The sequence below is a fragment of the Dipodomys spectabilis genome, unplaced genomic scaffold (genome assembly GCF_019054845.1).
Source record: "Dipodomys spectabilis isolate Male_0828 unplaced genomic scaffold, ASM1905484v1 ptg000147l, whole genome shotgun sequence".
Classification (NCBI taxonomy): domain Eukaryota; kingdom Metazoa; phylum Chordata; class Mammalia; order Rodentia; family Heteromyidae; genus Dipodomys; species Dipodomys spectabilis.
Window position 1 is genome coordinate 11624446 of NW_024870824.1, and position 24995 is coordinate 11649440.

Consider the following 24995-nt stretch of genomic DNA (forward strand, 5'->3'; position numbering starts at 1 on the left):
TCTTCATTCACATTTCCTAAACAGTATCTACCCTTTGATTTTGACAGATGTTTGACATGTTCAACTCCACTAACTTAGCATTTTTCTCCCAAGGCTCTTTCCTCTTAATCTTATTTTTAGGGTAAATGACTTGAATTGGAAGCAACTATTACTGTTGTTTTTAATTTAACAATGGCTATTGAATACCTATGTCCATTTTATACTTGTGTTTCTTTAAACACTAGTGTATAAAAATAATTACACTCATTTATTAGTTTATTCTTCATGTATTCATTTACTCACTTTCTTAAATACACGTCTACTCAGATAATTCCTTCGATACAATGACAAATAAAATATATTTTCTTCCATTTGGTTTTGATTCTGTAGAGGTCTTGGTAAACAAGTTCTCAACTTAAACCTAACATGTTTCAAGGTATTAATTACAAATCAATACATCATCTTGAAAAATGAATTGTATCAGGAAATGTGTCAGACATCACTGAAAAAAATCACAAGTAAATATAACCAGTATCATAATCTAATTAAGTTCACAACTTACCAAAGGGTAAAAATTAATCAAATAATTTAATATAAATTACACATGTAATAAGTACAATGAAGAATAGGAACACAGTGATAGTTGAATTACTAGAAATCTAGATCAAGTATTTCTGTGAGTTAAATGACATACAAATTGCAGGCTATCTAGTGGATGAAATGTGTCAAAATATTAAAAGATGTGTATTATAATATCAATTAATTAATCAGCATCTATTTCTCACTTCATTATCTATCTTCTCTTGTTTTACCTTGTTAGTATTTCTTTAACCATCTGTCAAAAAAAGAAAAAAATGAGAACAAGAAAAATGCTATAATTTATTTTATAAAGCTCTAAATATTTATTGTTTATGTTGATTAAGTAAAGGTTCTACTTCCTCATTGAAGAAGAAGTGTAGTGAAAAAAAGGTATCATGTTTGGTTTTAAGATATAAGCATGTTTAAGCATGCACCTTGCTCATGTAGATACACTGTTGTCTCTTGCAAGGAGACTAAAAATGATTTATTTTTATATTGTAGTAGAACTCCTTGCATAACCCTTAACCAGTGGTGATATTTAATTTTATCTCTGTAAACTCTCTGAGTTTGTTTCTTGAAAGATTAATAAAATTAGACTTAACTTTGTAAGATTGCTTAGAATTGGAATTGAAGGTCTGTTATTGGATTCAACAATATAACCAAGCACCAGTGGTTCATACCTGTAATCTTAGCTACTTGGAAGGCTGAAATCTGAGGATTGAGGTTTAAAGTCAGCTGAGGCAGGAAAGTCTGAGAAAGTTGTGTATACTATCAACCAGCAAAAAGCCTGAAGTAGAGGTGCGGCTTGAATAGTAGAACATCAGCCTTGAGTAGGAAAACTAAGGGACAGCACCAGGTCCTCAGTTCAAGCTTCAGTATTGACAAAAGAATGAAAATGAAGAAGAAGGAAAAGAAGAAGGAGGAGGAAGAAGAGGAGGAGGAGGAGGAAGAAGAGGAGGAGGAGGAGGAGGGGGGGGAAGGGAAGGGGGGAAGAGGAAGGAGAATAATACAATTCAACAGCTTCACTCTAGCATGTTTTTCTTATTGAGAAGGAAAATAATTCATGCTAATAAAATTCAACAACCTCATTCTAGCCTGTCTCTTTTATTGATTACAAATAATCAGATAAAACTACATAAAGCAATTGATGAATCTGAAAGATAAATAACAGGGGAAAGGGGAAAATAACTTGCATAAACCTAAATAGAAGTGAATTTGGGGTTGCATCTAATTCCACTCTCTTTTGGCATGCATGGTGTCTGACTAGATGTCTGTTGTATACTTTTTCCTCTGTAGGTAAAGGTTTTGACTTTCTGCAGTGCCTAGGTTTTTTTTTTTGTTTATTTCTATTTGGACCTGTTTCTTTGTTATAAGGAATGGCTTGTATACTCTTAACTTCCCAGGTTGGTAGTTTTTGAATCTGCCATTAATTTTGGAATATTCTCAGACATAATAACATCAAATATTTATTCTTTCAAGTTCTATGTTTTTGCTCCTTCTGGTGTTCAAATTATGATTATGCATCAGCCTTTTTGGTCTCACATTTTTTGGATATACTATAGTTAAAAAATAATTTTATTCTTTTTGCATTTCGGTGTTGAAGGTTTCTATTGACCTGTCTGCAAGTTCACTGATCTTTTCCTCAGATGTGTCAAGATGACTGACAAGCCCCAAGAAGGCACTCATAATCTCTGTTGTTGTGTTGTTTTATTCCTACAATTTTCTTCTGATTCCTTCTTATAGTTTCCATTTCTAGGCTGATCTGTGCAACAGTGCTTAGCTGTTGTTTACTTCAATAGTAAACTTTTAACATATGGAACAGTTATTTTCTATTGTCTATCCATAACTCCAATATTGACATTCTATTTGAGTTTGATTATGGTGTTTGCTCTATTTTCTTAGATAGTAGAGAACTTTCTTTCTTTCTTTCTTTCCTTCTTTCTTTCTTCCTTTCTTTCTTTCTTTCTTTCTTTCTTTCTTTCTTTCTTTCTTTCTTTCTTTCTTTCTTGCTTTCTTTCTTTCTTTCCTTCCTTCCTTCCCTCCTTCCCTCTTTCCTTCCTTCCTTCTTTCCTTCCTTCTTCCTTCTGTTAGATTCAACAAGCATGGAGAAGCCTGACACCAGTGGCTCATGCCTGTGATCCTAGCAACTCAGGGAGTTGAGATCTGAGGATCATAGTTTGTAGTCAGCCCAGGGGAAAAGTCTTTGAAACTCTTAACTCCAATAAACTACCAAAAAAAAACCCCAGCAGTGGAGCTGTGGCTCTAGTGATAGATGTCTAGCCTTCAATGAAAGAGCTCAAGGGCAGTGCCCATGCCTGGAGTTCAACCCTAAGGACCAACTGTTTTATGAGAACTAAGTCATGTGAGAAACAGAGAAGCTACATCTTGAGAAGTCAAATTGGGAGTCTTCATTGAAGAGCCAGTGACTACAGGTGGACTCCTGTCCCAAAGACCTGACGCCCCTTGAATAGACTTAACACTGTTAGAAAACTGAACCATTCGAGTAGGAGAGGAAAGGAAAGTATAGAAAAACAATAGCAACAAACCAAATCAACTCCAGTGGAGAGCAGAAGTGTGTTGCAATGGTGACTGGAGGAAAGCCAGGAGACATGAGGCATGGATAATTGGAGCTGAGCTGGTCTGTGCCTAAATAGGGCCCTAGTCAGAGGCAGATCACAGGGAGCTCAGGAGTTCATGACCCAAGACTGGAAGGCCCAATAACCTATTGTCAAAGTCCCTGCCCGGCCTCTAGGAATTCAGGCACACTCATCACCTGGGAGATGGGATTTCACCTTCCTCCACCATGAAAACAAGACAGCCCAGGTAAACTCAATTACCTATCATCCACCACGGGGCCAAGATGGCCCTTGTTAGACCCAGTATCTTTATTTCACAACAACAATAACAACAACAACCACAAAACTGTGGAGGGTTGCCTCCAGCCAAAGATACTCACTCCTACTTATGTGCTAGGATATTTGTAGTGGGTCTTAGGAAAGCTAAAATTGTCCTGTAAGGGTTGGTAAGGAAAAACTAATAGTAAGAAAGGAACTAATGATAAGATATTGATATAGTATAAAATGTATCATACCTACAGGAACAAAAGGAGTAAGAACTTGAGGGTGTTTGATCAAGACCCTGGCACCAGCCAAATGGGTTACAACCAGACAAAGGGAGAATGTAAGGTGGGATTGTTCATAAATGTAAGCACTGGTCTGGAGACTCAAGATAAGGACATCAGGCTATTCAGACCTAACTTCTTCCTTCTTTTCCCTCCCTACCTCCCTCCCATCCTTTCTTCCTTCCTTCCTTCCTTCCTTCCTTCCTTCCTTCCTTCCTTCCTTCCTTCCTTCCTTCCTTCCTTCCCTCTTTCCTTCATTTTCCTTCATTTCCATTCTTTGCCTGTGGAATGTTTTGCTGTAGTGGGGCATGTGTGTTTGTGCTTGTGTGATTCTGTAATGGTTACTGAGTAAATCGGTCTTTAATATGAGGATGTTATTGGTCCAGCAGGACACTGGGACTGTGTTAAATGTTGGTGGTATTGATATAATTATAAAAGCCTCTGAATTCATTTATTTCCTTTATTTTTGTCTCCCTTTCTATCTTTGGGCTTTTGCTTTGCACTGGTCCTCAAAGAGAATCTGCATTTTGCAGCTTTTCAGGATATACTCTACTGTCTTTGTACTAGTTGGTGTGTTTGAACTGTATGGGAGAGAAAGCATTCTGCAATTTGGTGTCCATGTGTTAGTGCTTCTTTGTTAACAGGATGTGGTTGCTAACAGCATTTCAAAGCCTATGCCAGAAGCAGAGCTTTTGTTTCCCGCCTGTCTACTATGTGATTCTGTCTTCACCATCTTCACATCTTCAACCTGTTTTCTTGAAGGCTAGTTGATTATGGACTTTCTTTTTATTTTCAGAAGAGCTGAAAGTCTGTAGCTTGCTAGAGTGGAGTGGAATTTCAAATCTTTGTGAATGAATTCCCTGCACTGGAGGCAAGTACTTTGTTGAGGAGTCTGGGAAGATCTCAGGATCATTTCCCTTCCTCTTCAGATCCTGTCCAGGGTAAATTGGTGGGGTTTCTGGAAACCCCTGTGATTATGATTCACCAGGGATTTCTCACTCTTATAGAATCTAAGACTCAGAAGTTGATCAAAATTACTAGGAAAATATGTGGTCCTTACAGCTTATAGGGTTCAGTGAACTCTTCTTCAGGTGAAAAAATTCTGGAAATTATATATTTCCCAGTAACCAGCTTTCTGCAAGTTTAGCATAACGGCTGGCATGATTATCTTGCTTCTCTGGTGCAGCTAAGAAAAGTCACAGATTTTCGGTTTGTCAGACCACTTATTATTTACATTATGGGAGTGACAATTTTCAATTTCTTTGCTTTTCAGGGCTGGACCTAAAAGCTAATAGCTATTCTTTCTCTCCTTGTCTTGGTTTAGATTTTAGAATAACCTGAGTCATGGATCTACACAAAAGGTGCATACAAATTATCTAAGAAGAGGGAGGCTATTGAGTAGGAACTGTTCGCTGTCCCAGACCAACTTACAAGCAAACACCATAACGCTTTCCATGGTGACGGTGGTGATTGGCAAATAGATGATCAGCAGTAATAGCAATAGATGCTTCTCTTGTTCTGCTTTGCCTTGATGAAGACACAATCAAGGAAGCAAACAACAATATACTGAGTCCCAAAACTTAGCTTACTAACTAGGTTTTGAGTAAAATTATACAGTGAACACAGACAACTGGTGTGAATCAGGAAAAACCACAGAAAAAAAGAAAATGATCCTTTGCATTTGTGTATAAAGTTGATGTTCTGTTAATCCATGCAACTAAGAGAAAAATCCATGCTACACTGAGAGAAAATGTGAAAGATCTAAATGAGTGGAAAGGCATTCTAGTTTCATAAATTGGAAAACTTGCTCTATAGACTTAATGCAAACTCCATTAAAATTCCAACAGCCATTTTGCAAGTAATGGAAATACTGGTTCACAAAATCATATGGAATTTTAATGTATTCTAAATAGCTTAAAATCATGAAAAAAAAAAAACAAGAAAAACTGGAGGACTAATTTTAAGTTTTATTTTCAAAGTTATTATAAACCTTCGATTAGGTAGGACCCATTATGATCTACTCACCGCTCAACAGCTCCACCTGCTGGGTATCAAGGTTTCACCACAGGAGCCTGTGGTGGAAGCTTGGGTAGGGGGTAGTATTCAATCTGTTATGTTCTTCTGGCCTAGAAGGTTCTTAATTCAAGGTGTATTTAGTCTACCTCTAAGAGCTTCCATAGTCTTACTAATTCCAACATCATCCCCAAACTCCAAGTCAAAAGTTTCCTCTGAAATCCAAAGCAAGTTCTTATCTATGAGCTTTTGAAAAATAATGTTATAACACTTCCAACAACAATGATGGGACAGGATACACATTCCTAATTTTTAAAGTCATAAATATAAACGTAATACTAAAAAACCTAAACCCAACAGGGCAAACATTAAATCTAGTATCTCCATATGTGACATCCAAGGTACTTGGTAGCATAATATGCACCTTGAAGGGTTAAACAGTCCTGATCCTATGGCCTTGCCATTTGCAACCGATGTGGCCCCTCCTCGGTTGGTTCAATTCACTGACTGTGGCTTTCTTGGTAGATGTTCCACATTCCTAGCATCTCCAATCCTGGAGTCTCCACTACAGCTTCTTTTTCACTCTCGTAACTTCATGAATTCCTCCCTGCCAAGTAATACCTCTGTTGTGCCAGGCCGCAGACCCCCAAAGACCATCAAGGAGCCGAATCCGATGCAAGTATATGAGAGCCATTTATTGCAAGCTCGAGCCTGGACTCACAATCATCACCCACGCAGCCGTCAGAGTTGTGAGTGCCAGCCACATATTCAGCAGGGTTTTTATAGGGTTTCCAGCAAGAGGAGGGATTTTCCATCCTAGCAGTTACATGATTGCCTTAAGGTTCACGGGCTTCTACATAATTGGTCAGCATTTCATGGGCAAGTTTCAGGGTAGGCTCCTTGGTTAAGGGCATAATCATTTCCACTGAGGGTAGGGGCTTTCCAACTTAGTTACAGGATTGGTTAAATCATACATAGCAAGCAGATCATTGGTTGGGAAACATAAGACTAACCATAGGAATGCAGGCAACAATATATTTTTTAACTGTTTATGACCCTACAGCTGCTTTTTCCAGGAACTTGACCAACCTGTCCATTTTCCAGTAACTGGGGTCGTGTTTCTCAACCCTTTGTCTAACTGGCAGTTGCTAGGGGTATAATTGCAGTTTCAATTTTGGGTTTTCCGAGATCTTTTCCAAAAACTGGTTTTCCAACAACTGTTTGTCCCTTAAATGGCTAACTTGTGTTCTTCCTCAACAACCTCCAGGAATTCTGACCGTGAAATCTGGGTGGAAGTCCCCATTACATACATTTGTATGCCTGTAAACCCAGTGTCGTGTGAATGACTTCCAGCTTGAATAGCAGCAAAGTCCCCTTGGTGGAGGGCTGCAGTAGCTCCTGAGGGCTGGGATGAAGAACATGATGAAACATTTCCCTGGTGAACTGACTTGAGCTTGGATCTAGAATACTCTTCTCACAATGAAACTTTTCCAACTAACTTTGAAACCTTTGACCCTGAAATGGGGGAGAGGGTTCTGGTCAATTCCTGAGATGTTTCCAAGCCATTTATCCTGTTGTCCTGATATATATAGTACTTGGCTTCTTTGCATGGTGTTCATTTCCTCAGCCGCTGCATTTCTGTTGTCTTAATTTTAAATAATCCATTTTCCTGGAAATATACAAGAATTTTTCCTCTATATTTTGCTTCCAGGTCTTGCTTTTTATTTTGTTTTGTTTTTGAGGTGTGTCTGTGTGTGTACAGTTCGGGGGCTTGAACTTAGGGCCTGGGCACTGTTCTTGAGCTTTTTTTGCTCAATGTTAGTACTCTACCACTTGAGCCATAGCTCCACTTCTGGAATTTTGGTGGATAATTGTATTTGAGAGTTTCATGAACTTTCTTACTTGGGCTGGATTCAAACCATGATTTTTTAATTTATTATCAAACCATGATTTTTTATAGCTCCTGAATAGCTAGGATTACAGGTATGAACTATAATCTGATTGTGTCTATAACTAAAAGTAACTACCAATTCCCAGGCAAAGCCTGAGTGGTGTGTTTCCTTGAAATTTTCTGTCAGATTAATTAGTTCCCCTTCTCATTTAGCTTCACACAACATTTCAGGGTATAAGAACAATGGAGACAAGTTCATTAACAGAAGGTAGTACAAATGGCCCCAGTTCAATTCTTCAAACATGTCTGATTGTTTCAATATGAAATCTAATGATCAATCTTTACTATTTTTAAAAGCAACATTCTGATTTTCTTAGTTCAAACCGGCATTACAAAATAAGCTCTGTTTACTACATTCTAAACATTTCCTGGACAGCTTCTCTTAATTTTTCCAGATCATTTCCACAGCCATACTGTCAGTTAAAGTCTCAGCAACAATCTCACTTTCTGTATTAGTCACACTTTTGTTGCTATGACAACATACCTGAGAAAAACAACTTAAAAGTGGAAGGATTTATTTTGCCTCATGAGTTCAGGTTTTGCATTCTGTGATTGGCTGAGCACATTGGACCTATGACCTATGGAAAGGAAGAAACAGCATGGTGGAAGGGCATGGTTAAAAAAAAAAAAAAAAAGCTGTTCCCTGCATAGAAACCAAGAAGTAGATACACAGATAAGAGACTGGAGGTGAGATATACCCTTGAAAGGCAGGCTCTTAGGGATTAGTTTCTTAGAATACACGTATCCGCCTAAAAGCACATTCAGCTATGAATCTGTCAATGGATTAACTCACTGATCAAGTTAGCATTCTCAGTTCAAATCACTTCTCAATATCACTAAGAGCTGGTACCAAGCCTTAAATAAGAGCCTTTGAAGATATTTTATATCTAACCCAACAATGTTATTTTATAGAAAAAAGTTAATGAGACAGGCAGAGAAGTGGAAAAAAAAAAAGGAAAAGAGGAAAGAGATTGAAACACAGACACAGTGAGAGAAAGAGAGAGTAAGAGATTCTCAATGTTTCCTATAGCATCCCATGACGTTGATTATACTGTCCTTCCTGCACACATGATTGTCCTGTGAATCTATTTAGCAAGTCAGCTAATACAAATTGAGATTTAAATTTAGATATGTATACCACATGACTATGTACCAGGAATTGTGCATGCCAGAACTTTCTTACCAAGCATCTCTGCTGAATTTTCAGCCAGCATTTTATGAGGTAGAAAATTATCTTGCCAACTTGTATGGGTCAAAAGCAGAGCTAAATGTTAAAAGATATATTTGTTTAGTTCTCTATTCCCTTGAGCTGACTCTAGATTATGATTAATTGTAGCTTTGGGCTAATTTGTTGCTTAATATTCTTGGGTATAGCTGTAAATGCCGTATTAAATTTAACTAGGAGAAGCAGGGAACTGTCTCTCTGTGAGTTAAGCTTTGTATGAACTATGTTAATGAGCATTCATATAGGAATGCCATGTTTGTCTTCCTCTTTGCTGCTTTCCCTGCAGGGTAACTCTAGCTAATCTAGTAATTAGTGGTAGGAAGCTTGAAAATCTGCAAGCTAATTTACACATAAGAAAACTATGTTTAAAATGACATTAACTCAATAGGTTTCTGTGTGAGACTTGGCACACAGCTGCTCCAGCCCCTGGCCATCTCCCCTGTGGTGCTTTGAAATGGAAAAGGGCATTAGGGTCTGGCTCTGAACAAGAGTCTCATAAAGGAAAAGGCAGTCAAGACAGAAATTGTTCTCTTTGCTACTGCTGAAATCCTAATAGGCCATTGCACTGATTGGAGAAAGTATTAGCAGTCAAACACTAAATACTAATGATGGTAATTCCCCTCAATTATTGAGTATTACCACAGCTAAGAAACTGTCATAGATGCTTATGTACATCATGGCATTTTCCACTCCTCATAAAAGAAAGGCCAATTGTCATCCCCATGTTACAGTTAATGAAGCTGTATCTTGGAGAGCTTACATAATGTATGTAAGTTCATGTAGTTATCAAGAGCAAGACTGGGATTCTTACTTACTATAAGATCTATCTATCTATCTATCTATATATATAGATAGATAGATAGATAGATAGATAATCTTATCTACAATATGGGAGATGATTGAGACTTGAACTCAAGGTTTGGAATCTGTCCCTGTGTTATTGTTTGTATTTTGTTGTTTTGTTTTTTCCCCCCTCAAAGCTAGTGCTCTACCACTTGAGTCACAGCCCCACTTTTGTTTTTTTGGTGGGTAACTGAAAATAATACTCTCACTGACTTTACTGCCTAAGGTGGCTTTGAACTGTAAACCTAAGATTACACATGTAGCTAGGATAATAGGCGTGAGCCACTAACACATAGCTACTCTATTTTTTTCATTATAGTATACATATATATGCACATACATATATATACACAAATATATAGAATATGTACACACATATACATGCATATTATATATAATATTGTATTATATATATATATATGTTAATGTGTGTGTGTGTGTGTGTGTGTGTGTGTGTGTGTGAATAATGGGGCTTGAATTCAAGGCCTGGGCAATGTCCCTGAGCTTTTTTGCTCAAGGATAGTACGGCATCATTTGAGCTACAGCTACAGTGCAGTTCTAGCTTTTTGTGGTGGTTTATTGAAGAGTCTCATAAACTTTCCTTCCTAGGCTGGTTTTGAACCATGATCCTTAGATCTCAGTCTCCTGAGTAGTTAGGATTATAGGCATCAGCCACCAGTGCCCAGACCTATATAATAAAATCTTTTATTATAATTAGAAATCTCAGCAATTTGCAAGCATTATAATATAATTTTTCATTGATAAAAACCGAATTTAAGTCTCATGTGATTCTCTCCCTACTTAATTATTCCTTTTATCTTCACAGCAAAGTCCTTGGGAGAATAGACAATATCTATTGGCTTGCTACTTTTCCTCTCAATCCTCTCAATCTACTTCAGGAAGGCTTTTTTCCTGCAAATAAAATGACTGATATTAAGAATGACAAAATATTGTGCATTTCTCTCCCTTTTCCTGTCTTTCTTGGCTTCATTGATAGGGTAGATTCATCTCTATTTCTTGAAATTATATACTTGGCTTTGGAATATCAAATACTTGTGGCTTTTGGCTAACATCAATGGCTCTATCTTAGAAATCTCTTTCAGGATGTATTTTTTTTTTCTTTTTTTTTTTGTTGGTTGTGAGGCTTAAACTCTGGGCTTGGGCGCTGTTCCCTGCACTCTTCAGCTCAAGGCGAGTGCTCTACCGCTTGAGCCACAGCGCCACGTCTGGTTTTCAAGTGGTTTATTGGAGATAAGAGCCTCACGGACTTACCTTCCCCGGGCTGGCTTTGAACCTCGGTCCTCAGATCTCAGCCTCCTGAATAGCTAGGATTACAGGCATGAGACACGGTGCCTGGCTCAGGATATATTCTTATATCCCAAATTATAAGCAGTGGAATATAACTCTGAGCTCAATCCTTAGACATTATTTCTATTCCTTCTACCTTCTACTCATTTAGAAGCAGTCAGTGTAATTCTCAATCTATTTCAAATACACTTACTTCTTTCATTATTATTTTTAAATAAGTTTTTTATTGTGAAAATACTGTACAGAGGTGGTTGTGGAGGTGGGAGGGAAGGGATGGTAGGGGAAAAACAAAGGAGGAGGCTATACTTACTTCTTACTGTTTATCCTGTCATTTACTTTGTCCTAGCTTTTATTTTCTCTTACCTGGGCTCTTTTTATGACTACTTCCATGGCCTCTCTTTTTCCTTCCTTGATCACTGAAAGTCAGTATTTTTACCATACCATCCAAAATATGCTTTTTACAGCATCAATTGACCTGAAGACCTCTTGATTAATGCCCTTCAATGCCTTCTCATTAAACTCAGGTTCAGTGTAGTAGTGAGCAAGGTTATTTTAGTTTTCTACTTTCTTCTATCTCTTCACTCATTTATAATTGCTATTTACTTTGCTTTCTCTGTTTTGGCCTTACTGGATTCTTCATTCTCTCTCAAACATTTCAAGTTCATCATTTCAAACCCATGTCCTTTATATGATTTACATAGCTAGTCCCTACCACTGAATTCTATTCCCTTGCACATAAAGAATTTATCTTATCATTGAGATCGGTTCTTAAATGTCATTTATTTTCTGATTGTCCCTATGATCCAATCTAGAACTGTTTCTAGCCCTCATCATACTCTTTAATTCCTTGCTGTGCTTTACTTTCTTCATTAATCTAAACTTGTATATATCATCAATTTAATTTTTATTATTATCTTTAAGTAGTTGTACAAAAAGTTTCAATACAATATCACAATTTGTGAGCGCAATGCCTCTTGATCAACCTTAGACATTCTGTTCTTTATGCCCATCTCTCCTTACCACATCCCTCCCTTCATTAGCTAGTTCCATTTTTCACATATATATATATATGTTGACTATTATAACTATATTTGCCCTGCATTATTAATTGTCTTTTTTCCCTATAAGATAAACTAAACAAGAATAAGAAATTTGTTTTATCATCACTATTATCTCAGAAATAGTAAATATTCAAACAGTATTTAAATTAAGAAATATAGTTTAATAAAAATAACTTTATGTGTCCCTCTGCCTATCTCTTCTATAATAAACCATTTCCAAATTCATTTTACAGTATTTTAAAAATTAATTCTTTCTACATTATCCTTTCATTTATTTCAATGCATCATAGCACTTGACATTCAGCAGGAATGATAAATGATGAATGATAAATGAGACAAGAATTCGCACCACAAATATTCATTAGGTACTTAAGTTACTTTTGGTAAGTCAAAATGTGAGAGGCATTGGAAAAAGTAACAAAGCAAAGCAAATATGCTGAGTCAATCGGATTACTTTATGAAAACCTAGACTTAATTTAAAGCTTCTTCTTTTTAAAAATTGTTTATTATTATGGTGAAAATACCGTACAGAGGGGTTACAATTACATGGGCAAGATAATGAGTGCATTTCTTATCAACATTGTTGCCTCCTCCTTTGTTTCCCCTTCCCATTACCCCCCCCTCCCTTCCACCCCTGCCCAAGTTGTAAAGTTGGTGTTTCTACATAACAACTTGTACTTCTCATTGTTGCAATGGGTCCACCTGTATCCCTATTTAAACAATTTGTTTTTTCCCTTCCCCTCCACAAATTATACCAACATTAAACAAAGTGAAAACAGGAGTTATACAATGAGGGAGGGACATAAAAGGAAAAAAAGAAATCATCTTATAAATATGTTAGAAACAATCGCAAGAAAGAAAAAACATTTGAGTCCTTATCTTGGGGTTCATTTCCCTTAACATCAACTTATCTGGCCTTTTCTGCTTGTCTCAGACATATACTAGTTATTGCAAATAAAGGAAGCCATGGGACATATGTTGCTTTGGGCCTGGCTTACTTCACTTAATATATTTTCCAATTCTTTCCATTTTCTAAAATATGAGCAATGTCATTCTTTCTGATGGAGGCATAGAATTCCATTGTGTATATATACCACATTTTCTTGATCCATTCATCTACTGAGGGGCATATGGGTTGGTTCCATATCTTAGCTATGGTAAATAATGCTTCAATAAACATAGTTGTGCTGGTAGCTTTAGTATGGTTTTGTTTGTGATCATTTGGATAATGCCCAAAAGTGGAAATGCTGGGTCATAGGGGAGCTCTATGTGGAGTCTTTTGAGGAACTTCTGTACTGCTTTCCAGAGTGGTAGAACAAGTTTACACTCCCACCAACAATGCAGGAAGGTTCCCTTTTATCCACATACTCTCCAGCATCTGTTGTTATTAGAGTTCTTGGTTATAGCCATTCTAACTGGGTATCTCAATGTTGTTTTAATTTGCATTTCTTTTCTGGCTAGGGAGGTTGAGCATTTCTTCATGTGTCTATTGGCTATCCTTCTTTCCTCTTCAGAGAAGTTTCTCTTTAAGTCTTTAACCAACTTATTTATTGGGCAGTTGTTTCTTTGAAGATTTGCTGTGGGGGGATTTAATGTTTTGAGTTCCAGGTATATTTTAGATTTGAGAGTCTTGTCCATTGTATGGCTAGTGAAGATCTTCTCCCAGTCCATGGGTTCTCTACTGATCTTTCTAGTTAGGTCCTTTGCCATGCAAAAGCTCTGCAATTTCATGCAATCCCATTTGTCCAACCTTTCTTTGAATTGTTGTATTTCTGGGTCTATTTTAAGAAAATTTCAGCCTGTGCCAAGGAGACCTAGAGGTTCGAATATTCCATCTTGCAATGTTTTCAGAATGTCTCCATTTGGAGTTGATTTTGGTGATATACAAGGTGATATACAAGGATCTAGGTTTATTTATTTATTTATTTTATTTTTTTTTGTCAGTCATGGGTCTTGAACTTGGCTTGGGCACTATTCCCTCACCTCTTCAGCTCAAGGCAATCATTCTACTGCTTGAGCTAGAGCACCACTTCCGGTTTTCTAGTGGTTTATTGGAGATAAGAGTCTCACGTACATTCCTGCCCGGGCTGGCTTTGAACCATGATCCTCAGATCTCAGCCTCCTGAGTAGCTAGCATTACAGGCGTGAGCCACTGGTGCCCAGCTTAGGTTTAGTTTTCTTAAAGTGATTAACCAATTTTGCCAGCACCATTTACTCAAGAGGTTGTCTTTCTTCCATTCTATTTTTTTAGCTCTCTTATCAAAAATTAGATGACTATACGTCTGTGGGTTCATTTCTGGGTTTTCAATTCTATTCAATTGGTCCTGAGGGTTCTTGTGTCAGTACCAAGCTGTTTTGATTACTATGGCTTTGAGTAGAGTTTGAAATTTGGTATTGATATTTCTCCAGCACTGTTCTTTCTGTTAAGGATTGTTTTTGCTATTTGGGGTCTTTTATTATTCAGTATGAATTTTTGGATTGCCTCTTCTATTTCCTTGAAGAATGAGGTTGGAATATTGATAGATATTGCATTGAATTTGTAGATAGCCTTGGGAAGTATTGCCATTTTCACGATGTTGATCCTTCCAATCCAAGAGCATGGGAGTTTTTGCCACTTTCTAAGTTCTGTTTTAATTTCCTTTTTCAGGTTTTTAAAGTTTTCATCATAGAGGTCCTTCACTTCTTTGGTTAATTCCTATGTATTTAATTTTTTGTGGGGCTATTATGAATGGAGTTGCTTTCCTGATTTCAGCCACACTTTTCTCATTGTTGGTATACAGAAAAGCCATTGATTTTTGAGGGTTAATTTTATACCCTGCTACTTTGCCAAAGTTTTGAATCAGCTTCAGTAATTTAGGAGTGGAGTCCTTGGGATTCTTTCAATACAAGATCATGTCATCTGCAAAGAGGGACAGTTTTACTTCATCTTTCCCTATCTGTATCCCTTTTATATTTGCATCTTGTCTTATTGCTGTAGCTAGGCATTCTAATACTAAATTTAAGAGAAGTGGAGAGAGTGGACATCCTTGTCTCATTCCTGAATTAAGATGGAATGGCTTTAGTTTTTCACCATTAAGTATAATGCTGGCTGTAGGTTTGTCATATACAGCCTTTATTGTATTGGAGAATGCCCATGGATTCCTAGTTTTTCCAGAACCTTCATCATAAAGGGATGTTGGATCTTGTCAAATGCTTTTTCTGCATCTATTGAGATAACCATGTGGTTCTTATCCTTGCTCCTGTTGATGTGATGAATTATATTAATTGATTTGCATATATTGAACCAGCTTTGCATCCTTGAAATGAATCCTGTTTGATCATGGTGTATGATTTTTTAGATGAATTTTTGAAGTCCATTGGCCAAAATTTTTTTGAGAGGTTTTGCATCAATGTTCATCAAAGAAATGGTTCTATAGTTCTCTTTCCTTGTTTTGGGATGAGGATTATGATGGCTTCATAGAATGTGTTCAGTAGTGAACTTTCTTTCAATTTCATTGAAGAGTTGGAGGAGTATTGGTGTGAGCTCTGCTTTGAAGGCCTTGTAGAATTCCGCTGTAAAACCATCTGGTCCTGGACTTTTCTTAGCTGGGAGACCCCTTATTGCTGTTTCTATTTCAATGCTTGATATGGGCCTGTTAAGATGGTTTAACTCATCTTGGATTAGTTTTGGCATGTCAATATTTGTTAGGAAAAGGTCCATTTCTGCCAAGTTCTCAAACTTATTAGCATAAAGTTTTAAGAAGTATTCCCTTATAATGTTCTGTATCTTGGTTGTTTCTGTGGTGATGTTTCCATTCTCATTTCTGAGTTTATTTATTGGGGTGTGTTCTCTTCTTTTTCTGATAAGATTTGCTAAGGGTCTGGCAATGCTGTTAATTTTTTTAAAGAACCAACTCTATTTTGTTGATTCTTTCTATGGTTTCTTTCGGATTCTAATTCGATTAATTCTGATTTAATTTTGATTATTTCTTTCCATCTACTTGATTGGGGTTTATCTTGCTGCTCTTTTTCAAGGAGGTTCAGATGTCTCATTAAATTGTTGTTTTCCGATTTCCCCAATTTGTTGATGTAAGAATTCAGAGCTATAGGCTTGCCTCTGAGTACTGCCTTTGCTGTATCCCAGATGATCTGGTAGTTTGTGGTTCAGTTTTGTTCTATATCATGAACATTTGAATTTCCTTTCTAATCTCTTCCATGACCCACTGATGATTCAACAGTGTGTTGTTCAGTTTGCATGTGTTACAGGGCTTTCTTTGGTTGCTTTTGGTGTTGAGTTCTAATTTTATTCCCTTGGGGTCTGAGAGAATGTAAGGTATAACTTCAATGTTTCTGAATTTGGACGTTTGCTTTGTGACCTAAAATGAGGTCTATTTTGGGAAAAGTTCTGTGTGCTGCTGAGAAAAACCTGTATTCTGTTGCTGCTGGGTGAAATATCCGGTAGATGTCTGTTATATCTAGTTGATCTATGCATTTGTTTAGATCTGTGGTTTCTCTGTTGAGTTTTTGTCAAGTTCATCTATCTAGTGGGGATAGTGGTGTGTTAAAGTCTCTCACAAATAATGTCTTTGTACCTATGTGAGATTTGAGGGAAAGTAGTGTTTCTTGGATAAATTTGGGCACTCTGTTGTTTGGCAAATAGATATTTAGAATTGTAATATCCTCCTGAAGGAGAGATCCTTTAATTAGAATGTAGCGACCTTCTTTATCTCTTCTCACTAGTTTTAATTTGAAGTCTATTTTATCTGATATTAGGATTGCAACTCCCACCTGTTTATGGGGGCTGTTTGCTTGGTAGATTTTATTCCAGCTTTTCACTTTCAAAATGTGTTTGTTTTTATGGACAAGGTGTGACTTCTGAAGGCAGCAGATAGAAGGATCTTGCTTTTTAATCCAACTAGGCAGTCTATGTCACTTAATTGGAGAGTTAAGTGCATTAATGTTGAGAGTCTGGACTGAGAGGTGTTTGGTAGTTCCTGCCATGTTATCCACCTTCTTTGGGGCTGAGACAACTGAGTTCTTCCTATGGTTCTTGGATTCTCAGTTTGGATGCGGTTTCTTGGCCTTTATTGTGGCCTTATTGGTTTTCTATGTATAGGACATCTTTAAGTATATTTTTTAGGGCTGGTTTGGTGGACATATACTGTTTCAGTTTTTCTTTGCTATGGAAGTTTTTTATTTGACCTTCAGTTATGAAGGAGTGTTTAGCTTGGTACAGTGTTCTTGGTTGAGAGTTGTTTGTCTTTAGAGCATGGCATACATCATTCCAGGCTCTTCTTGCTTTAATTGTCTCTGCTGAGAAATTTGAGGTGATTCTAATTGATTTCCCTTTATAGGTGATTGATCTTTTCTCCTTGACAGCTTTAAGGATCTTTTCCTTGGTCTGAGTTGATTCTGTGCTGATTATAATATGACGATGAGATGTCCTATTCTGGTCTGGTCTATTTGTAGTTCTAAAAGCTTCTTGTATCCGAATAGGCCTATCTTTTTCCATGTTTGGGAAGTTCTCTGCTAGGATCCAGTTAAACAAATTTCCTAGAACATTAACTTCTGTCTCTAGGTGCTCCTCTACACCCATTATCCTCAAATTAAGCCTTCTGATGGTGTGTTCCTAATGTTGAATAGATCTATCATATTTCTTGGATTTGTCTTGGATTGTTGAATGTTCTTTCTCTATAATATCCAGGCTGTCTTCAATCTCTGAGGTTCGATCTTCTGCATGTTCTAACCTACTGTCCAGACTTTCTACTTTGTTTTTTATTTCTTTTCCTTCTAATTGTTCAGCTTTGATGGCTTCAAATTCTTTGCCGGAGCTTTGTTTTAGATCTTGTATGAACTTCTTTACTTCCTTAATTTAGTGTTCAGTGTTTATTCCTAAATCTCTTAGTTGATTTGATATGGTTTCCTTGGACTTCCATTCCTTCTGTCAGGCTCCATTCAGCATTCCCTTTGTGGTCTCCCTGAATTCTTTCAGCTGTCTGTTTATGGATTCCATGAATGCTTCTATTGATCTTTGTTTATTCTCATCCAGTTCTCACAATTTCTGTATTACTTTTCGGTTAACTTCCTCACATTCAAGCAATTCCTGTGTTTCTCTTTGACTGTTCTCAGACTGCTCACACAATTCCTGTGTTTTTCTTTGACTGTTCTCAGCCTGCTCATGCAATTCCTGACTTTCTCTTTCACTGTTCTCAGCCTGTTCACACAATTCCTGTAATAATCTTTGAGTAGTTTCCTCATACTTATGAGATCCCTGTATTAATCTTTGGTTTGCCTCCGTTCTCTCCCTATCATGCTAAATGTGAGTCCTTTGCAGCTTTTCAATCTTTTCATTCACCATGTTCACCAGTAGTGTTTGTAGAGCTTTTTGGGAACTCTAATCTGGATTATTCATTAACTATTCTGTCACCTGAGTATCAGGAATGAGAGTTGAGATACCCGGATTTGCCATTTATCTCATGTTTTTCTTGCTTGTTCTGCCCATTTTGTATGAAAGTAACTCCAATTTTGTCCTAGAACACTATTTTAAGGCAAGCATCAACCAAAGTCCTGTAGTTGCACAGTCAAAATGCTTTTGATACAATCTAGTTCAACAGATAGAATCTATATAACTTCAAATAACTATGGATTAATGAGCTTAGAACAGCAAATAAGAATTTGGTAAACCAGAAATTATTAGGTTTAGGGAGAAATGTGGGGGAAAATAGGATTAGAGGGATGTGGAGAAGTAAATGGAGAGTGAATTTAATCAAGTCCGTCCTAATCTCAGAGAGGGAAATGGATTGGACAGAATGATAGGAGAGGGATTAAAATTTAAAATAAAAACGAGGAAAGAAGGAAAAACAAAAATTTAAATTTAAAAAGTGAAACACTTAAAAATTACGTAATTTTAAAGAAAGATATTGAGAGAAGAAAAGGATAGGATGAGAGGAGGAGAGTGATAGAAAGGAGACATGAAAAAATAAAAATAAAAATTCTTAAAATTAGTTTTTGAAAATTATATAGGTATAAAGAGATAATACTGCTATTAAAGAAGTTAAGCCTCAGAAGTTGCGAATTGAGTGATAAATTTCTATATTAAGTATGCACACAATGGTGGATAAGGTCTAATAATTGACGATGGGTATATATCTGTGGATGAGCAGACCAGTAATTAAGTCACGCAAAAAAGAAAGAAAGAGAAAAAAATGGAAAGAATATAAAAAGGACCAAAAGGTCAGAAGAGATTTTAAAAAATAAAGCACACACACACATATACACCTAAAATAAAAATTATGAGAGGGAAAAAAAGGATCAATAGAAAACAATTTTTTAAAAAATAATTTTAAAGAAGGTAAAAAAAAAGAGTTCTTTAATTTTTTGGGGGGGGAGGGGTAAGGGGAAATGGGAAGATCCTGTATCTCCCTTGTGTCTGTAACCAGTCTCTTGGTGGAGTCTCTGGTCTGCTTGTGGTGTTTGGTTTTTTCTGTGGCTTGATTTTTTCTTAAGTCTGTTTGACCAGTCAGAAAAATGCTCTGCATTACCCAGGATTTTGTGATCCTCTTCCCAGGCTAGTTCAGTGGGAGGGAGATCTGCTTTGAGTATCACAAAAAAGGGAGATGGCTGTTTCCTATAGTTTGGAGATGCTGTGATGAAGCTAGGTTCTGGAAAGGGCTGAGGCCTTTCAGCAAACTGTAGCTTTTCCCTGAGGGTCTAGCCTCATAAAGCCCAGCCTGGAGCCTTTCTCAGGGTTTATGTTTACTGAATTTCAATTGTTTGTCTAGGCTGCTGTTGGGAGGGGCAGCCTCTGGCTCTGTTAACCAGTGAGGAAAGCCCCTCCTCAGGGGGCAGAGCTTTCTCTGCCTGGGCGGGGTGACTTTCCCCTGTGTGGAGCTGAGCCTGGCAGGTCAGGTCAGATTCCTGTGACCTGCTAATGGCTCCAATTCTTTCCTTCCAAGGCCTGAGTTGGAGCTAGCTGCTCAGCTCAGCCTTTGTCAGTATCAAAGATGGAGATCTCTGGTGGTGGGAGAGGGGCAGCCTTCCCTCCTCTGCTCCCTCAGAAGAAGTGAGGATGTCAGGGTTCTACTCATGCCAGAGTCTTGATTCCTGGGCTGTCTCTGGTCTGCAATCTTCAGGATGTAGATATCTGCTCCTTGTCAGTTCTTGCTGGTGTTGAGTAGAATCTGCTAGCATGCTGTGTCTGGTGCCTTTGTCTGGGACTCTCTTTGTTGTAGGTATGGAGGCTACGGCCATCACTGCTGCCGCTGTATCTGCTGCAGCTATGGCTACCAGCAAGTGCTCAGATCTGTCTCCTTGCCTGGATTTTCCCTCTCTGGCCAAACTGTCTGTACTGTGATGACACACTTGGTGTGATTCTCTAGGCTAGGATTGTTCACTGGAACTCTAAAACTGCTTTCTATGCGAGAGCTTGTTTAGCCTCCAGCTCCTCCTCCTCTAAAACTTCTTCTTATCTGGAAATTGTAGCTTTATGTGATTATGTGATCAGCAGTGGATGATGGCATGATCACTATTGAGGAAGTTAGCTGGGAAAAAGAAATTTCAAATGTGGAATCCAGCGTGGAGACTACTATGGCACTGGTCAAAGGAGATTTACTGGGAAAAATTGGTAAGTTATCATAAGAGTTTACTGTGCAAGATTTACTGAAGAACTGAAAATGGCTGCTGTGTTAGAGATTATGCTTTCTAACATAGAATATTGGTGACAGAAAGCATAGAAGTTGGAGACAGCACTTTCTGTTATAGAAATTTAACCCGAACTAGTCCGTGTTTGATTCAAAAGCATTATGTATCCTAGGTAGAACAATGTTTTCCTAAGACATTCATGCGTTTATTTAACAATCTGTGAATATCTTTCCTTAGGTAAAAATAGAGTTTCTGCCTATGTGACTTTGAATAAATAGAATGAAATGAAGGGCTTATTCAGATTGTGAATCCTTAAAAGCAGAAACTTTTCTCATCTCAGGTTAGTGATAGAAATAAAACAGTAGTCAATATGAAATAATATGAAACCAGTAAAGGACAAGTACTAATATAGCAAACTAGGAAGATAAGTGCCAGGACATATCCTTATCAGGTTATAATATGTCACTAAATTTAAATTTTATAATAACATGATTCAAGTAGATGTTGTCAAAATTTCAAACACTGAGTCTTCACCTATAACCTTCTGCCTCAACATATCTAGGTACCTAGAAATTTGCATTTTAACCTTAACCTACTCATGGGAAGTCTTATTTACCTCAAGTTGTAAAAAACTATATTTTAAAGAGAAATCAAAATGATACCTTTCCATTTGTAGGTTTTTTGATAGAGGATTCAAGGTATGCATAATGTCATAGTCTTCAGAATGACATAGGAAGAATAGTAAATTATGTTTTCCCCAAATGCAAAAGACCAAGAGTTAATAACATTATCAAACTGTTCGACTTCACTGATGTTCACATCAGCTTATTCTAGGTTTCAATTAACCTACTGACCTCTATTGCTACATCTAAATGAAAAATACTTCCAAAGGTACAGACTGTATAGGGGTGGTCCTAGCTTCAGCCCTCAAGAAATTTGTTCTTTGTTCTTATTAATCGAAAGACACTTTGTTTGTATTAACTTCAAATATGAGAAACATGTTTATGCCAGGAAAAATGTGGGACATCTGGGGTCACCGGTATTACATTACTGGATACCTTATTTATTTGCATGACTGTAATTTTGCTATAGAGCAAAATGATGAGACTTGTCAACTGTTGGATATCTATTCACCAATTCCAATTTCATTACCAGTCAACCAGAATAAACAAAGACCTGTAGAGTGTCTACTGATGGCGAAACATTCACTATTTCACAATCAATAAAAACTGAATTCTTTGGAAAAGGTGAAGCTTCTATGTTATTTTCATTTATCTATGATGAAAATACATAGGCATTTAAAGTCTGGTTAATTGACCTAGAATCATTCAGTGTTCTTTGCCGACCCTCTCCTTTTGAGAAAGATGGTGAAAGGTGTCATTCAGAGCATCCTCTTCCACCATCTGAAAAGCCAATGTTTCTAAAAGCTGAAGGTCATGTAACAGTATGGACTGATATTTGCCTAAGTGCAGAGAACAGAGACAGAGGTCAGAGAACTCCCTAGCAAAGTCCACAGCTAGAAGATGGGCTGGATGTGTGAAAAATTATTGTTTTTGTTTTTAATAAGTTTTTTATAGTAAAAATACTGTACAGAGGATTTACAGTTACCTGAGCAAGGTAATGAGTACATTTCCTATCAAACATTGTTACCTCCTCCTTTGTTTTTCCCCTAGCATTCTGTCCCTCCCCATCTCCACAACTACCCATCACCCTGCCTAAATTTTAAAGTTTGGTTTTCAACATAGTGTCTTGTACATCTCATAGTTACAGTGGGGCAACCTGTATCCCTATTTAAGCATTCGGTTTTTTTCCCTTCCCCTCCCCAAATTAGAGAAGTGTATATACAAGATGCAGGGCAGCAACATCAAATACAGTGAAAATAGGGGTTATACCATGGGGGGAGGAACATACAAAGAAAGAAAAAAATCCCATGGTATATTATAAATACATTAAAAAAGAATAGCAAGAAATAAAAAACCACTTGTGTCCCCATCTTGGGGTTCATTTCGCCTAATCTCATCTTATCTGGTCATATGTACATAGCTTTTGATCTTTTCTGCTTGTCCCAGACATATACTAGTTATTGCAAATAAGGGAAATCATGGGACCTATGTTTCTTTGAGCCTGGAAGATCAATAGAAAGCCCACGGATCTTCACTAGCCATACAATGGATAAGGGTCTCAGATCTAAAATATACTTAGAACTCAAAAAATTAACTCCCCCAACAACAAATCCTCAAAGAAACAACTGCCCAATAAATAAGTGGGCTAAAGACTTAAAGAGAGACCTCCTTGAAGAGGAAATAAGAATGGCCAATAGACATATGAAGAAATGCTCAACCTCTCTAGCCATAAAAGAAATGCAAATTAAAATAACACTGAGATACCACCTCACCCCATTTAGAATGGCTATAACCAAGAAATCTAATAACAACAGATGCTGGAGGGGATGTGGACAGAAGGGAACCCTACTGCAATGTTGGTGGGAATGTAAACTTGTTCAACCAAAAAGCAGTATGGAAGTTCCTCAAAATACTCCACATAGAGCTCCCCTATGACCCAGCAATCCCACTTTTGGGCATTTACCCAAATGATCACAAACAAGACCATAGTAAAGCTACCAGCACAACTATGTTTATTGCAGCATTATTTACTATAGCTAAGATATGAAGCCAACACAGATGCCCCTCAGCAGATGAATGGATCAAGAAAATGTGGTATATATGTACAATGAAAAATTCTTGTGATTCCTCATCACTTCACCTCTACACACTATTCAAGCAAGTCTTGATTCAGCCTTAATTATTTCAATCTACTAGTGAATTGAGTGTTAGTAAAGATGCAACAAAATTAGATCAGTAAAAACTTGTCTACATGACAAAGCAAGATTCATGCTTTCTTTCTGAATGTAATAATATTACTTCTTAACTTCTATTGTTTTATTATACACAATGTAAATCATTAAATTATGGAAAAAATGTATTATATATAAGGAAAATGTAAAGCAAAAGATGTTTTAAAAACATATGTATAATAAAATCTAGGAAGTAAATTGTTAACAGAAACATTGAGAAATGATTCAGAAAATGGGAATTAGAAATGGCCAGGAACTTGAGGATAATTATGATTAATATTTTAATAAGTAGGGAGGAGATGTGAGAAAAATGTGGGAACAAATTAAAAAGTCCAACAGTATAAAAACACTTAACATTACCAAATGCAAATGGTAAAAATTAAAAAAAAATCTGACAGGAAAAACAGTTAATTTGATTTGATTTGGTAGAACATTGGTGATAGCAGAAAAGGACTGGCCAGTTGAAGGTTATGGAAATTGAAGTGTAAAGAGAGAAAATGATGACTTGGAAGATCTGAGGCCACTATTAACCTAATAGACATAAATAAAATAAATAAGAGAAACATTGATGAAAAAGTAGTACTTAAATTGTCCAAAACTGGTGTAAAATATTAATCAGGGCTTGAAACCTCAAGTGGAATAAATACAAAAATCAATCAACCAATCAAAACTTTATGTAAACAAAGTAATATCAAAGCACTTAGGTCAGAAATACACAGAGATGTATGTTTTAAAGCCAGTAAAAGAAGAATGATTATATACCAAAGGATAAGATAAGAATTGTGATATATAACATGCTCCAATCCAGGAGCATGTTAGTGTTTTTCCATTTCTTTAAATCCATTTCATAATAGAGGTCTAATGGCTATGGACATATGATCATATAAAATGATGTTTATTGAAAGAACTCCAAGAAATGGAAATGAGGTTTATGACATTTTGCTTCTTGTCGTTTTTCTCCTTTGTTGCTATTTTTGATTTTTGTACCTTTTATCTTGTATGTAAGTTTATCTGTATTGGGGAGGGTAAGGGGGAGCATAGAAATTGTGGGACAAAGTGTCAATAAATGCAACAGTGATACTAACTAGACACTAGGTTGAAAAAGAACTATAAAATTCGTGGAGGAGGAGGTTCAGGAGGGGAAAAGTGAGAGAAAACAAAATGTACTCATTACCTGACTTATATAATTATAATCCCACTGTATATCACCTTTACAAGTAAATTAAATTTTAAAAAAGAATTATGGCTGATTTCTCATCAAAAGAGTGGAAGTCAGCAGTAAATGAATGACAAAACCATCCATTCATTTTATTTATTTTTAAAATTTTATTATTAAGTAACTATAAAGAGTTTATGATTCCATATAAAATTATGTTTTAGACCATCACAATAATTTAGAAATGAATAATAAAATATAAAATTACAAAATTTTAATAGATTGG